At 47.5% G+C, this 16,177-nt stretch overlaps 1 pseudogene; it reads right to left on the bottom strand.

Annotated features, from left to right (window-relative positions):
- Window positions 1–1,687: 1,687 nt before the first annotated feature.
- LOC133378959 (zinc finger protein 91-like) lies at window positions 1,688–15,380 on the bottom strand (annotated as a pseudogene).
- Between the last annotated feature and the right edge of the window lie 797 nt (window positions 15,381–16,177).

The following is a 16,177-nucleotide window of genomic DNA, read 5'->3' on the forward strand; positions in this document are numbered from 1 at the left end:
CATCTGAACCAGTCAAGCCAATCAAATGCACCAGTCATGCATAACTGTATGAGTCAATGCTCTGGGCCACAAGCTTTCACACCAACCACTTTCACTTGCATACACACAAGCAACGATTGGTGCTATCGCTCCAATTGTTTTCAATGGTATATAGCCAAATATAACTTCAGTTAATTTAACAACAGAGACAAATTTCATTTGATGTCAAATTTAAATTGGTACTGCTGAAAGTTAAGAGCACACTTCTGTATTTTTGTCAATACTTGGATTCTCTTATGTTACTGTTATATTAAAGATGACCTTTCATTCCAACAATGAGCGGTAGTGTTTAGTTATAAATTATACAGTCATCTACTTAAAACATCCTGAATGAAAAGTTGATAGTATGCAAATTTAACTGCAAAACAAATTGCTCCAATAAATATTATTACTTAGTTGGCAGCTCTAGTAATGATTAATGAGGTATGTGTGTGAAATGTGTATAGTACATTCTTGTTTTTCTTTCCTAGCAAGGTTTTTGTAGTAAGCTATACTAGTATTGAATGCAACTACAGGTAGCTTTTGGTGCTAGAGAATAGCTGCAGTTTACTCTTCTTCCCACTAGGAGCACTATAAGATCTGCTGGTCTCTGCAGAGACAGGATGATCCCTTCTTTTTTCAGACCAAAAAGGCAGCAGCCCAGGTATGCTATATTTACACTGGGGAGGTGGCTCAGTGGCAGCAAGCAGTGTCTTCTCCCATTACCGACAGCAGAAAAGCCATGAGTAAAAGCCAGCCGACTTGCCCCTCCAATCTCTCTCTCTCTCTCTCTCCCCAATTCACCAGCCATTCGCAACCTCGTAGCAGCACCAATAGTGCTGCTTAGTTGACCTACAAACAGCAAGAAAGGGTATTGCTGATCATGCCAGAGGTTCCTGGGTCATCCTGTGTTATCTCCCATTTCCCAACAAAAGGAGAGGCAGCAACATGTGTGGCTGGTGAATTTGGTGGGTCTGGCTTGCTGGGAAGTCGCCATTCCAGGCTGTTTTACGTAAAAGCGTATTATAGCCCGGAATGGGTATCGCAACGTGGTTTTCGTGGAGGTTTTGTGTCTTATTGCATGCATCCCATGTAGTCATGTGGGACTGGTGGATTTGGGCGGTCTGGCTCGCTGGGAAGTCGACATTCCGGGCTGTTTCATTCCGTTCCAGAGGGCATTTTGGTTGTTAAAGGGTTAATAAAAATCCTATCAGAATGGTTTCTGTTCCTAAATGTTGTTCTCAAGTGTCTCTAACACATCCCAGTGTTTTTGGCATCAATTTCTTTTATAAAGGGTCCGTTCCGGCCTGTTCTGTTCCGGCTTTTACACCATCCCGTTTTAAACATATATATAATTACAATTTCATTGAGAGAGAGAGAGGGAGTCCGGTCAGCACCGCCTGCCCCTTGCCTCCCCTGCGCAGCCGCGGCCGCCACTGCAGGGAATCCAGGTGTCCGGACGCAAGAATTGGCGTTGGCTTCGGCGCACGTGGGGGAGGGGGAGAGTGTCAGCACAGCTGCCCCCCTCTCCCGGGGTGAGGAACTGGATGCTCGGCTCCAGGCTCCCCAATACCTCCCCCGCTTGGGGGTGGAACCGGCCGAGCCCCCCCCCGTCCAACTCTCTCTGGCCACCTTCCCCCTCCAGCTGCCCAAGCCTCACCAAGCCTGCTCAGAAGGAACAAGCCCCAGAGCTGTACATGGGGCACCCAGGAAGGCTGCTTGGGCTGTCCTCGCGCCCCTCTTGGAGCTCCGGAGCGCTCTCCTTCGCCTCCCTCTGGCCACCTTTGCCTTGCAGCCCCTCCTCCCCAGGCGGCCCGGGGCAAGGCGGAGGGAGGGGGGAGAGAAGTGCCTCCCAATTGGCTCCCCCGTTTGTGGGCGTTGGCCTTTGGGGCCCCAAATAGCACGAGGGGCTCTGAAGAAGAGCCTGGCTCCAGAGAGAGGCTGCCGTCAATCTTGCATCCTCTGGCATCCTCTGGCTGGGTCAGGAGGCATAAAAGCCCAGCTGCCCTTGGGCGGAGGGTCTGCCACCGGCAGGGCCCCCACCTTGGGGAGTCCCATCTCTTTCTTTCTTTCGTTTTTCTAACCAATCTGGAGATTGGGTAGTGGGGAGGGCGTGTGCCGCATGTGTAGTTCCCGTGCAGGGTGAGAGCCTGTGCAGTGAACGGAATGATAGCAGAAAGTCACCGGATGCCTTCAGAGTGAGAGTCTGCGACTGGCAGAAGGCTGGTCCGCCCTGGCTGTGAGACGGGGGAGTAGATTTGCTCTGTGTGAAAAAGTTTGAATGGGTATGACCGTTCCCAATTCTTGCAGAGGGCTTCTGGGATAATTGGCTCCGGCAGGCTTTGTTGGTGGGCTCACGTTGGTCTATATCAGGTGTTTAGGAGGAGTCTTAGTAAAGAGGGATATGGGTGATGCCACGGGTAGAGGGAAGTATAGCCATGGAGGGGTTAATTACCATAGAAGACTAGGGCAAGGCTATCTGCGCCTTGTTCCTCCCTCCCACTCCTTTCATGGATGGGTTCCTCTTTGCTCATCTGCTGTGCCCACAGGCCATGATTTGACAGTGGATGAAGGTGCCAGTTTGATGTGCATTACCTGGGTGGGTGAGCTTGGAGGAGTTGATCCGACCCAAGTTTGCCCACCTGGATACTTGGTGCAGCACCAGCACAGGCTGCAGGGACGAGGGGGAGGAGTTGCTGTGGTCTACAGAACTTCCATCTCTGTCCCCAGGAAACCACTCTGTCTTGGAGCTGGCTGTGAGGGCCTGCACCTGGTGTTGGGCCGAGGAGACAGCAAACTAGGGGTGCTGCTGGTGTACCGTCCACCCTGCTGCCCGGCAGCTTCTCTGACTGAGCTGGCAGAGGCCATCTTGGCTGTGGGAGGAGCGCAGAACGATAGTGCTGGGTGATTTCAATGTCCACGCTGAGGCTGCCTCTGGTGTTCCGGCTCAGGACTTCATGCCCTCCATGACGACCATGAGGCTGTCTCAAGTTTTAACCAGCCCAACACATAGGGCAGGGCACACCCTCGACTTGGTTTTTGCTCCAGATGGAGGAAGGGGTGCTTTGGAGATGGGAGGGTGGATGTCACCCCACTGTCATGGTCAGAGCACTTCCGGGTGAACTTATGGCTCCGATCCTTCCCTGCAGGGGTGGTGGACAGATTAAGCCTCCGGAGACTAATGAAATCCACTGGATTCCTGAATGCCCTGGGAGAGTTCCCAGCAGAGATAGTGCAGGTGACCCTGAGTGGAGGGGGGCTGCAGTGGGAGGGAAGGTGAGCGGGGGGAAGCCGGGGGAGCCCCATTTGGTTTGCTTTCCTGCCAGGCTTCCTGGCCCAGAAGATCCCAACCCCAAAGGGGCAGTGCATCACTTGTAAGCATCTCTCCCTCCAGACACACCCTGTCGGGGAGGGGAAGAACCACTGAGCTTGTGGGGGAGGGTTACTTCTGAGTAACTGCATAGGATCAGGATTGTGCTGCTGCAGGAAGCCAAAATGAAGCCAGCAGTGGCAGCGCAGCTTCTTTGGGCCAAAGTCCAGGCCCTGCATCCCCAGATGATCCCAAGTGACAGGTGGGTGGCAGCAGCCAACAGACCCCCTCAGGGCAGCCCCTGAGCCAGCAGGGGCCTTCTGGGGGTGGCCCTGTTCACCTTCACACCCCTTCTTATTTTTTTAAACAATCACATTTTGTACTACTGCGGGTGGCTAGCCGGCCAGGAATCCATTCATTCATTTATATCCCACCCTTCCTCCTAGCAGGAGCCCAGGCCTGCAAACAAAATCACTAAAAACACTTTAAAACATCATAAAACAGAATTTAGAATCCTTTCAAATTAAAACAAAACATCTTCAAAAATATCTTTAAAAAGCTTTAAAAACATCTGTTTTATTAAACAAAGGTTTAAAAAGATATTAAAAAGCCATTCCAACACAGACACAAACTGGGATAGGCCTCTACTTAAAAGGCTTGTTGAAAGAGGAAAGTCTTCAAAAGGCGCCAAAAAGATAGCAGAGATGGCGCCTGCCTAATATTCAAAGGGAGGGAATTCCACAGGGAGGTGCCGCCACACGAAAGGTCCGTTTCCTACGTTGTGCAGAACGGACCTCCTCATAAGATGGTCTCTGCAGGAGGCCCTCACCTGCAAAGCGCAGTAATCGGCTGGGTATATAAGGGATAAGACGGTCTTTTAGGTATCCTGGTCTCAAGCTGTATAGGGCTTTGTACACCAAAACTAGAACCTTGAACTTGGCCTGGTAGCAAACGGGCAGCCAGTGCAATCCTTTCAGCAGCAGCAGGGGTGTCATGTTGGAGATATCCTGCCCCACTGAGCAGTCTCGCTGCTGCATTTTGCACCAGCTGCAGCTTCCGGACCAACCTCACGAGCTTGATGCTGAACTGCCTAGTCCTTTACCCCAGGCACAGTTCCCCCCCCCCAGTGCAGGCCATGGAGACTCCAGTCCGAAGTGGAAGACTGGCATATATGCTACTCAACCCTGATGGCATTTTCCTGCTAAACTTGACCCAACATGGACCCTGCAGTGAAGGCAGGCTCTTCTCTCCCTGTGGCTACAGAATCAACCCCTTGCATCACTTGGGTCTTCTTTCCTGGGCAATGTGGATAGGATGCCTGAGGCTGGGAAGGCCACTCTCTTTAAACTGGATCCATGCCTGCCTTGTGTGGTTCAGGCTGGCAGAGTCAGACGTGATGGGCTCTCGGCCCAAATTCTTGTGTTTGAATCTGGGCCCAGTTGAAGGTGCTGGTTTTAGCCTGCAAAGTCTTCACGGCTGGGGATTTGCTGAAGGCACACATTCCACCCTTTAAGCCCTGAGAGAGATATTTTTAGAACCCAGACTATTAACTGATTTCAAAGTTGTATTTTTAAATCGCTGTAATCCATGGCTGGATTAAGGTGGTTGGGGGCCTTGATACAGTTCCCCAGATAGGGGCCCCATTTCCCCACAAAAGGAAGTGTGTGGGATAAGGTACCAGAAAATAGGTCTTGAGGTGTCTTAAAGACTAACACATTTATTATTACAGAAACTTTCATGGATTACAAAAAATACTCTGAGCATGTAGTTTCACAACTCTCAGCAAAACACAAACACAAAATATTTTAGCAACCTTATTAAACAAAAAGAAAATACTCTGAGCATGTGCAGTTTTGTATTTTAAAGTCACTTATTCTTTTTCCTCACTTCCCAACTTGGGCCAGTCACTAATTCTCAGCCTAACCTACCTTGCATGGCTGGTGTGAAGATATTGTCGTGGAATTTACGACTGAGTTCTTTTTGAGGAGACTTAATAATGAAGCCAAAGCCTGTTTTAAGGTTGTTTATTTAGCTAAGCGCTTAGCCAGAGTAGAGTACAGGACTCAACTCTCTTCCTCAAAATGGTGGTTAGTTACAGACAGTTATATACCTTCACCTCCGTCACAATCATGGCAACAGTTACATTGCTTTATTCTATGTTACAATGCCACAATGATGCTCTGCCCCCTGTTCCATCCGTCCTCTGTTCATTCCTGCAATATCAGTGTCCTTGGCACATTTTCACTACAACAGCACTATTCTCTGTTGTCTACATGACCCCCTGTCTAGGGAAAATGGCAGTCAGACTTGTTCAGTATTGATCGAAATCCACCTCACTCCCCCCTATGGGACTCCTTTCGAGTCCCATCCCAATTTGCATGATAGATAACACCTCCTCTTCTTCCTCCATCCGTTGTCTATCAAATTCCAAGTACATTTGTTTCACTTCAGCCAGTGTTAACATTTGGGTGGTCTTTTGCATGGTACTCTTTAAACAAAACAATACACAATTAACCAAGATATACATGGCAAAGAGGAACAACATATCCAACAATAGTCCTAAGAGGATTGATTTTATCCAGCCTCTTAGGCCACTGAACCAATCCCCCGGACTCCATTGCCACCCAGAGGTCTTAACCTCATGCACCTTAGATGCTAATAGGCGAATATTCTCAATAGTTCCGGTGATATTTACAGAGCTGTCAACAATGTAGGTGCAGCATTCTGGGCCAATAAGACCTCAGACTCTGCCTTGCGATGTCAAAAGATAGTTCAACGTTATGCAGTTTTGTAAGACAAACTGTTGGACTTGTTTAAGCTCAATGTTAATCATAGAAAGGGCATCAGCAGTTTCATTCATGAAGTTCTCCAGCAGAGTACAAATTCTTAAGATATCTAAATGGTTTGCCCCTGCCCCATAAAAGGGGAAGATACCTCGTAGCCAGGACTCACCTGGAGCTTTTAGATCTTTATAAGCTTCCAGGATTTTATGACTTGGGGCTACCCTTCGATAATTTCGTATCAGACCCTTAGGAAAGGTGTCCACAATCCTGATTCCAGGGGCTAGAAGTCCAATATAACAAGTTCCTTTTGCGTTAATGGGTAATTTCTTCCAATCCTTATATCCACAGATCCACCAATAACTATGTGTTGTTCCCATTAAGGGAGGAAGGATGTGAGCAAATCTATCTTGTCTCACCCCTTTCTCGCCATACATAAGCATGGCTATGGTGGCTTCTTCTTGAGTACAGGTTTCACTGAAATATGAGAGCCACTGGTGCCCGAGAGCCATACACAATGGTTCCATTACCCTCGGCCTGTTCCTCATAATTGGCCCAGCGGAGTTACTGAGACTCCATCTACCTTTGGCTTGATGAAGGACCCATTCACATTGGCTGCTACCAATGAATGTTTCTCCCATGAACTTTAAACAAAGTTCACCTTTTGTCCATCCGGACAGGGCTACATACTGAGTAGTATCGAGACTTTTCAGAGACTCATCGCGTTTGAGCCATTCATCTGAGATAAGACCAGTTGCATTCAGAGGTATTCCTACCAGTGGGATACCTTCCTTTTTGTAAGTTGGGGTATGCATACAGATCCAGCAAGTACTCTTGTTCATCCCTCTAGCGAGATCGATCATTAGCCTTAGGTATGTGTTCCTACTCCAATCAGGATGTCCTGTAAAAAGGAGGCTATACAATATTAGGAAACCAAGCCTACCTCCCGCAGGAGCCATATTATAATTGTGATTATAAGAAATAGCAAGCAAACAGCAATGAAGCCAAACTTATCTCTAGCAATGCAAGTCACTGGCCTCCCCACCTCGGTGTAAGAAGGTTCAAAAGAGTCCAATGGGCTACATGCTACTTTGATAAGCTCAAAGTCTATCTGGGGAGCTGATCTGCCGAAGGGGTTGCACCTCATTGGCTCTAGAATGGATAGATATTTGTCTTGTCTTCTCAGACACTCTTCGGTTTCGTAGTCCTAACTTCTCCCAGATAGATAGGATGTCACTCACAAAGTCCTCTGGCAGCGCGAGGGCCTCTCCTCAGATGGTAGGGATGGTGGTCCTTAGGAAGGGACTCCTTTCCCTTGGTCTTTCCTCCTTGTGTCCCGTCAGGATCCGGCTGGCCTCTCTCACTCTCACCTGGCGGCTGGGCCTTTCAACAATGGGATGCGTGTATCCAAGCTGTCCTCTCAGCGATGCGCACTGCGGTAAATGTTGTCAGGAGTATCTGAAAAGGACCCGACCATCGAGGCTGAAGGCAATCTTTTCTCCAAAATTCACGAACCAGGATCCAATCGCCAGGTTGGAACCGATGAGCAGGCACATCTAGCAGGACAGGAGCGGCTTCCTGGACCTGGGAGGAAAGAGTTCTCAACATTTTGGGAAGATTAGTGCAGTAGACCAGAAGTTCTTTGTGACCCTCCAATAAAGACTGTAATTGGGCTGGGCTGGGTTAATGTCTAAGGCATGGCAAAGCTGTTGTACCACTTTAGCTGTAAAGTGAGTACCTTGATCAGAATCCAATTAGAGAGGTAAGCCAAATCGGGGGATGATGTGTTTAAGCAGTGCCTTGGAGACAGCTACAGCATCTGCGTGTTGTGATGGAAATGCTTCTACCCAACCAGAAAAATGACAGATGATGACCAATACATATCTGTAGTTCTGGCATTTTGGTATTTCTATGAAGTCCAATTGAACATGCTGAAATGGTCCATAGGCTCAAGGAGTGGTGCCAGTAAGAGGACGTTCTGGTTTGCCAGCATTGTGTTTTAAACATACTGAACAAGTGGATGCCACTTGGGCCAGAACAGGTGTAATCTTAGGAGCAAACCAGAGAGTCGAAATTTGCAATAGCATCCCCCCTTTGCTCAGGTGAGAAGAGTGATGAGTCGCCTGAGCAAGAGGGAAAAGAAGTGCTTGTGGGGGTACAAAGCGGCCTGAGACATCCCTCCAGACAGAGTCAGGATATAAGCGACAGCCAAAGCGGACCCAAAGATCTTTTTCATGCTCTGGGGCAGCTTTCTGAAGCAAAGCGAGTTCTGGTAGTTCAGGAACAGATGAGGGGAGGAGAATCAATTGAGAAGGAAGGTGGGGAGAAGGAGGTGCACTAAGAGCAGCAGCCTTAGCAGCAGCATCCGCCATGCAGTTGCCACGGCTAACAGGATCAGTAGCAGTGGTGTGGGCAGAGCAGTGCATGAGAGCAATAGAATTAGGAAGTTGAAGAGCAGACAGTAAAGCAGAAATAAGAGCTGAATGAGAAATTTGTGTGCCAGCTGAAGTCAAGAATCCTCTGTGTGACCAAATTTGACCCACAAAATGACAGGTTTTGAAAGCATAAGAAGAGTCTGTATAGATATTAGCAGAGCAACTGGATGCCAGAATGCAGGCTCTCTGTAGAGCCACGAGCTCTGCAGCTTGGGCAGACTGGAGAGTTGGCAGAGAAAAGGTTTCTAGGACTTCATGTGGAGAGCACACAGCATAGCCAATTCTGAGAACTCCTGTGTCATCTCTGAAGCAGGAGCCATCTGTGAAAAGGATAAGATCAGGGTTATCCAGAGGAACATCACGAAGGTCGGGGCGAGGGGTGGAGAGATGTTCAACGACCTGCAAACAATCTTGAGGAGAGATTGAATGAGGTTCTCCATCAGAAGGAAGGGGTGGAAGGGAAGCAGGGTTGAGAGGGGCACAGAGTTGTTAAGTTGTAAGCAGAATAGTTCCATTGTCATCATATCCTTGTAAATAAGGGAAGTTATCTACCTCCCAAGGTGAACTAGCTGAAGTAAGAAATGCTGTGAGGTACATGAACACTAACAGTTCCATAGGAAGTTTGACATTGAGAAGAAAGGAACTGAGTTTTTCTGTGCAGCAGGAGAGAATGCACAGAATGGGGAACCAACACAGCAAGGGAACGTCCTTGCACCAAGTCCTCAGACTTCTGGACAAACAAGGCTGTACTCCAAGGAGGGTATCCTTTAGCCACCAGGTTGACAGAGTACTTCTGCAGCAGAACCCTGAGACTCATGGCAAAAGAGGAAAAAAGGTTTAACATAGCAGAAGTCTGGGCCACAGCCTTTCTTAAATCCACAAAGGAAGCCTCACATTCTGCCTTTCATTCAATAGGCTGCAAAGTTTGGGATCCAATGCCTAGTATTTAGCCGCTCCCAAAAACCTACGAAGCGGCTTTTTCCTATTACAGGGAAGCACATCACATACAAGAATACCTTGCTGTAGCAGTGAGGCAATCACAGGCTGGATGTCCTCAATTGCTTCAGCTGAGAGAGTGTATTGCTTTACTGATGGGTAAGGTTTATCAGGTGGACACCGAATCTCGATTGGTTCCACTGCTAGCAGTTTTCCCACATCATTCCAAGGGAAGGCCTCTGTAGCTTTAGAAGGAACAATCATGAGGATTAGAAAAGGGAAGATCCAAATGTACCCATCAGAGCTGCAATAACAGTATTGTGCAATTTACACAGAAATTGACAGAACTGGTACCAGGGAAAGAAAGATATGGTCATAGGTGAGTGGAGCAGCTGAAAAGGTTACTAGTTGACCTCCTACTTCAAACTCAGTCACTATTTCTCCTGATGGTGGATGAGACAGGTCAGCTTGATGAACTGTGGACCTGGAAGCATAAGAGTCTATGAGAAATGCTGCGGCTGGCCAGCAACTGTAAGAGGAATGGTAGCATCAGAGATGGAGAAATTAGTTTATTGAGACAATATCAAGTTAAAAGTTGAGCATGCTTAATTTTTTTCCCCTTCTTTGAAACTGTTCCTCTGGAAACAACTGCAGGGGTGATGGAGCGTAGGGAGCCCAATTGTCTTGAAGGTCGTCCTCTTGAATGCTACTGCTGCAAGAATGCGGTGGGGAGCCAAGGAAGGGTTAACAGGGAAGGGCAGAGCGATTGTACTTTCGGTTGGCAGTATTTCTCGGCTTCTAGCTGTTCTCTCAGCTTGCGTGGTATGTCCGGGATCCTCAGACTTCCATGGAAGACCCTCATTGTCCTCTCCTACTCCCATTTGGGCTATCAGGGCTGATTTTTTGTTCTGGGGACAGGAGTCCAGAGAGCAGCTGGTTCATGTCAGCCCAAGTTGGGTTGTAAACACTAATGATTGCTTCCAGCTTTTCTTTAAATTCATTGGGAGCCTTCCTGAGTTTCGGGAAGATACTGAACCAGTTCTTGAGATCTGCAGTTGTCCAGGGAACATGCACAAAAATAATTTGTCCGCCTGCAGTTGATGGGGGAGTGGGGGGTACATCCCGGCTGGCTGAACTTGGGGAAAGCACCCAGGGAAGTTTTCCGGATTAAACTGGATAGAGGTAAATCCTCCATCACTGTCTTTTTTTTCAACTTTATTTGGCAAATGGGGCAGGTGCGGCTGTCTATGGATGTAGCTACAATTTCAAACTTTGCTTTTAACCCTTTTTGTAACTCTTGCACCGACAAGATGGGGAAACTGCTCCTTAAATGTTAATTCCTCAGGAGACAGTGGCCATTCTTCTCTAGTAAGTTTAGGTGGGTGGGTGTGTTTCTTCTCTGTAGAGCGTTTGGGTATTCCAGAGCTTAAAATGGCACCCGCTCGAGCTGGGAGAAGTGGTGTCTGCTCTGACTGTAAAATAGCATTTGCCTGAGCTTGAGGCTGAGCATTCCCAGCCATTGGGGCCCAAAATATCCAAAATATCTTCTGGTACCTCATTATAGGGCGGCAAAGGGGCGGTGGCTAGCAACCTTGGGTACAAAGGCAGCAAGGGGTGCTGGCATGCATTTTTTTCTAGTTCCTTTTCTTTCTCGATTTTCTTTTTTTCCTCCAGTTGTGCTTTTAACTTTTTGTTAAAATCTTGAAGACTTGTTACTATAGATTTGTTTCCTGTGTTCTGCCTCCTCTTTCCACAGGACCCAGAAATCTATATGCCTAGGCTTTGTTTTCTCCAGTTTTCCCCATAAATAGGTGAGCTTGTCCATGTCAAAAGTGCCGTTTCCGGGAATTGAAGCTCAGGCCGGTTGGAGGTGCACTCACTCCAGCAGTGAGTCACCTTCACCAGCATTTGAGCAGTTTTTTTGGACCCAAACGGGTTCCATAATTTTGGCACATGTACCCTAAGGCGGTTTTTTCATCAGGACAAGACACACCTCCACCCATGTTTTGTCCGGAGCTGAAACTGATCAAGCGGTGGAGAAGGACAGTTTAGCAAGGCCAGGCGTCCCCAGCAGACAGAGAGAAAAAGTTGGAACAGTATCAGTTTAATTCACGGCTCATTAGGATGTCCTCCAAACCTATCCTAACACCCAAACCAGAGACTGTGGGACTGCTTACCTTTTAGTCGTGAGTGTGGATGTAACCAGGGAGGGACCTTAACGCTGGGGCTTCGATAAACTATGGGAAATTCTTACCGCCCATCCAGGGGTCCCGGGGTTGGAGGTGGGAGCTGTGGGAGGATTTGATCAAAACAAGGTCCTCTTACCTCTCAGAATGTGCACAAACCGCCGCTCCGACCTTCCCCCTTCGGGTTGACCCAGACAGGAGATCCTCACATCCCACCTCTGCCACCAAGATTGTCGTGGAATTTACAACTGAGTTCTTTTTGAGGAGACTTAATAATGAAGCCAAAGCCTGTTTTAAGGTTGTTTATTTAGCTAAGCGCTTAGCCAGAGTAGAGTACAGGACTCAACTCTCTTCCTCAAAATGGTGGTTAGTTACAGACAGTTATATACCTTTACCTCCGTCACAATCATGGCAACAGTTACATTGCTTTATTCTATGTTACAATGCTACAGTGATGCTCTGCCCCCTGTTCCATCCGTCCTCCCTTCATTCCTGCAATATCAGTGTCCTTGGCACATTTTCACTACAACAGCACTATTCTCTATTGTCTATGTGACCCCCTGTCTAGGGAAAATGGCAGTCAGACTTGTTCAGTATTGATCGAAATCCACCTCACTATAGAAGGAGGCATAAAATGGGTCAGAAGGGGAACTTAGTGCTTGTGTCAGAGGCATCTCATTTTTGCTTTTTCCACACTCCAAGCATTTACAAGGTTTGTCCCGTGTGACATCTTTGATGTGAAGTAAGGGTGCTACTCTGACTGAAGGTCTTTCCACACTCAAAGCATTTATAAAGTTTGTCCCCTATGTGAGTTCTGTGATGCGAAGCAAGGTTGCCTCTCCAACAGAAGCTCTTTCCACACTCCAAGCATTGATGAGGTTTGTCCCCTGTGTGAGTTCTTTCATGCATACTAAGGGTGTCACTCCGACTGAAGCTCTTTCCACACTCCAAGCATTGATGAGGTTTGTCCCGTGTGAGTTCTGTGATGCCAAGAAACGTGGCCACTCTGACTAAAGCTCTTTCCATACTCCAAGCATTGATGAGGTTTGCCCCCTGTGTGAGTTCTGTGATGCAAAGTAAGGGTGCTACTCTGACTGAAGCTCTTTCCACACTCCAAGCATTTATGAGGTTTGTCCCCTGTGTGAGTTCTTTGATGCGAAGTAAGGGTCCTACTCTGACTGAAGCTCTTTCCACACTCCAAGCATTTATGAGGTTTGTCCCCTGTGTGAGTTCTTTGATGCGAAGTAAGGGTGCTACTCTGACTGAAGCTCTTTCCACACTCCAAGCATTGATGAGGTTTGTCCTCTGTGTGAGTTCTGTGATGCAAAGAAAGGTGGCTACTCTGACTGAAGCTTTTTCCACACTCCAAGCATTTATGAGGTTTGTCCCCTGTGTGAGTTCTTTGATGCGAAGTAAGGGTGCTACTCTGACTGAAGCTCTTTCCACACTCCAAGCATTGATGAGGTTTGTCCTCTGTGTGAGTTCTGTGATGCAAAGAAAGGTGGCTACTCTGACTGAAGCTTTTTCCACACTCCAAGCATTTATGAGGTTTGTCCCCTGTGTGAGTTCTTTGATGCGAAGTAAGGGTGCTACTCTGACTGAAGCTCTTTCCACACTCCAAGCATTTATAAGCTTTGTCCCCTGTGTGACTTCTTTCATGTTTACTAAGGGTGCTACTCTGACTGAAGCTCTTTCCACACTCCAAGCATTGATAAGGTTTGTCCACTGTGTGAGTTCTTTGATGCGAATTAAGGTTGCTACTCTGACTGAAGCTCTTTCCACACTCCAAGCATTTATGAGGTTTGTCCCCTGTGTGAGTTCTTTGATGCGAAGTAAGGGTGCTACTCTGACTGAAGCTCTTTCCACACTCCAAGCATTTATACGGTTTGTCCCCTGTGTGACTTCTTTGATGCGAAGTAAGGTTGCTACTCTGACTGAAGCTCTTTCCACACTCCAAGCATTTATAAGCTTTGTCCCCTGTGTGACTTCTTTCATGTTTACTAAGGGTGCTACTCTGACTGAAGCTCTTTCCACACTCCAAGCATTGATGAGGTTTGTCCCCTGTGTGAGTTCTTTGATGCGAAGTAAGGGTGCTACTGTGACTGAAGCTCTTTCCACACTCCAAGCATTTATGAGGTTTGTCCCCTGTGTGAGTTCTTTGATGCGAAGTAAGGGTGCTACTCTGACTGAAGCTCTTTCCACACTCCAAGCATTTATACGGTTTGTCCCATGACAGTGGCAGTGAAGTGGCAGTGAAGTGGCCAAGTTTGCTGATGACACTAAATTGTTCAGGGTTGTTAAAACAAAAAGGGATTGCGAAGAGCTCCAAAAAGACCTCTCCAAACTGAGTGAATGGGCGGAAAAATGGCAAATGCAATTCAATATAAACAAGTGTAAAATTATGCATATTGGAGCAAAAAATCTGAATTTCACATATACGCTCATGGGGTCTGAACTGGCGGTGACCGACCAGGAGAGAGACCTCGGGGTTGTAGTGGACAGCACGATGAATATGTCGACCCAGTGTGCGGCAGCTGTGAAAAAGGCAAATTCCATGCTAGCGATAATTAGGAAAGGTATTGAAAATAAAACAGCCGATATCTTAATGCCATTGTATAAATCTATGGTGCGGCCGCATTTGGAATACTGTGTACAGTTCTGGTCACCTCATCTCAAAAAGGATATTATAGAGTTGGAAAAGGTTCAGAAGAGGGCAACCAGAATGATCAAGGGGATGGAGCGACTCCCTTACGAGGAAAGGTTGCAGCATTTGGGGCTTTTTAGTTTAGAGAAAAGGCGGGTCAGAGGAGACATGATAGAAGTGTATAAAATTATGCATGGCATTGAGAAAGTGGATAGAGAAAAGTTCTTCTCCCTCTCTCATAATACTAGAACTCGTGGACATTCAAAGAAGCTGAATGTTGGAAGATTCAGGACAGACAAAAGGAAGTACTTCTTTACTCAGCGCATAGTTAAACTATGGAATTTGCTCCCACAAGATGCAGTAATGGCCACCAGCTTGGACGGCTTTAAAAGAAGATTAGACAAATTCATGGAGGACAGGGCTATCAATGGCTACTAGCCATGATGACTGTGCTCTGCCACCCTAGTCAGAGGCAGCATGCTTCTGAAAACCAGTTGCCGGAAGCCTCAGGAGGGGAGAGTGTTCTTGCACTCGGGTCCTGCTTGCGGGCTTCCCCCAGGCACCTGGTTGGCCACTGTGAGAACAGGATGCTGGACTAGATGGGCCACTGGCCTGATCCAGCAGGCTCTTCTTATGTTCTTATGTTCTTATGTCCCCTGTGTGACTTCTTTGATGCGAAGTAAGGTTGCTACTCTGACTGAAGCTCTTTCCACACTCCAAGCATTTATAAGCTTTGTCCCCTGTGTGACTTCTTTCATGTTTACTAAGGGTGCCACTCTGACTGAAGCTCTTTCCACACTCCAAGCATTGATAAGGTTTGTCCACTGTGTGAATTCTTTGATGCGAATTAAGGTTGCTACTCTGACTGAAGCTCTTTCCACACTCCAAGCATTTATGAGGTTTGTCCCCTGTGTGAGTTCTTTGATGCGAAGTAAGGGTGCTACTCTGACTGAAGCTCTTTCCACACTCCAAGCATTGATGAGGTTTGTCCCCTGTGTGAGTTCTTTGATGCGAAGTAAGGGTGCTACTGTGACTGAAGCTCTTTCCACACTCCAAGCATTTATAAGCTTTGTCCCCTGTGTGACTTCACACACAGCCGTGAGGTCCTGGAAGCAAAATTTAGGTTGCTAGGTAGGATGCTGAAAGCCAGGACCTCCAAGGTGGCTTTCTCTGAAATGCTACCGGTTCCACACGCAGGACCAGCCAGACAGGCCCAGCTTCGCAGTCTCAATGCGTGGATGAGACGATGGTGTCGGGTGGAAGGGTTTGGATTTGTTAGGCACTGGGGAACATTTTGGGACAAGCCGGGCCTGTACAAAAGGGACGGGCTCCACTTGAACCAGAATGGAACCAGACTGCTGGCACTTAAAATTAAAAAGGTAGCAGAGCAGCTTTTAAACTGACTGAGGGGGGAAACCTGACAGGAGCTGAGAAAGGTCCGGTTCGGAATAAACCTCCCCCCTGGGATAAAAACCAAAGAAATGATGAAATTTTAAAAGCGGTAGGCCTAGACGTAGGCATTGTGAGAGCAGGGGCACAGGATATAAATTCAGAAGAGCAAAATTACCACAGGCCTAACCACAAGTGCCAAAGACACTTGAAGAGAGACACTGCTTACAAGTGCCTGTACGTTAATGCTAGGAGCCTGCGAACCAAGATGGGAGAACTGGAGTGCTTGGTCTTAGAGGAGAGCATTGATATAGTGAGCATAACGGAGACCTGGTGAAATGGAGAAAACCAGTGGGATACGGTTATCCCTGGATATAAACTATATTGGAAGGACAGGGAAGGACGTATTGGTGGCGGAGTCGCTCTATACGTGAAAGAAGGCATTGAATCCAGCAAGCTCGAAACCCCAAAAGAGGCAG

Source organism: Rhineura floridana, chromosome 3 (assembly GCF_030035675.1).
Source record: "Rhineura floridana isolate rRhiFlo1 chromosome 3, rRhiFlo1.hap2, whole genome shotgun sequence".
Classification (NCBI taxonomy): Eukaryota; Metazoa; Chordata; class Lepidosauria; order Squamata; family Rhineuridae; genus Rhineura; species Rhineura floridana.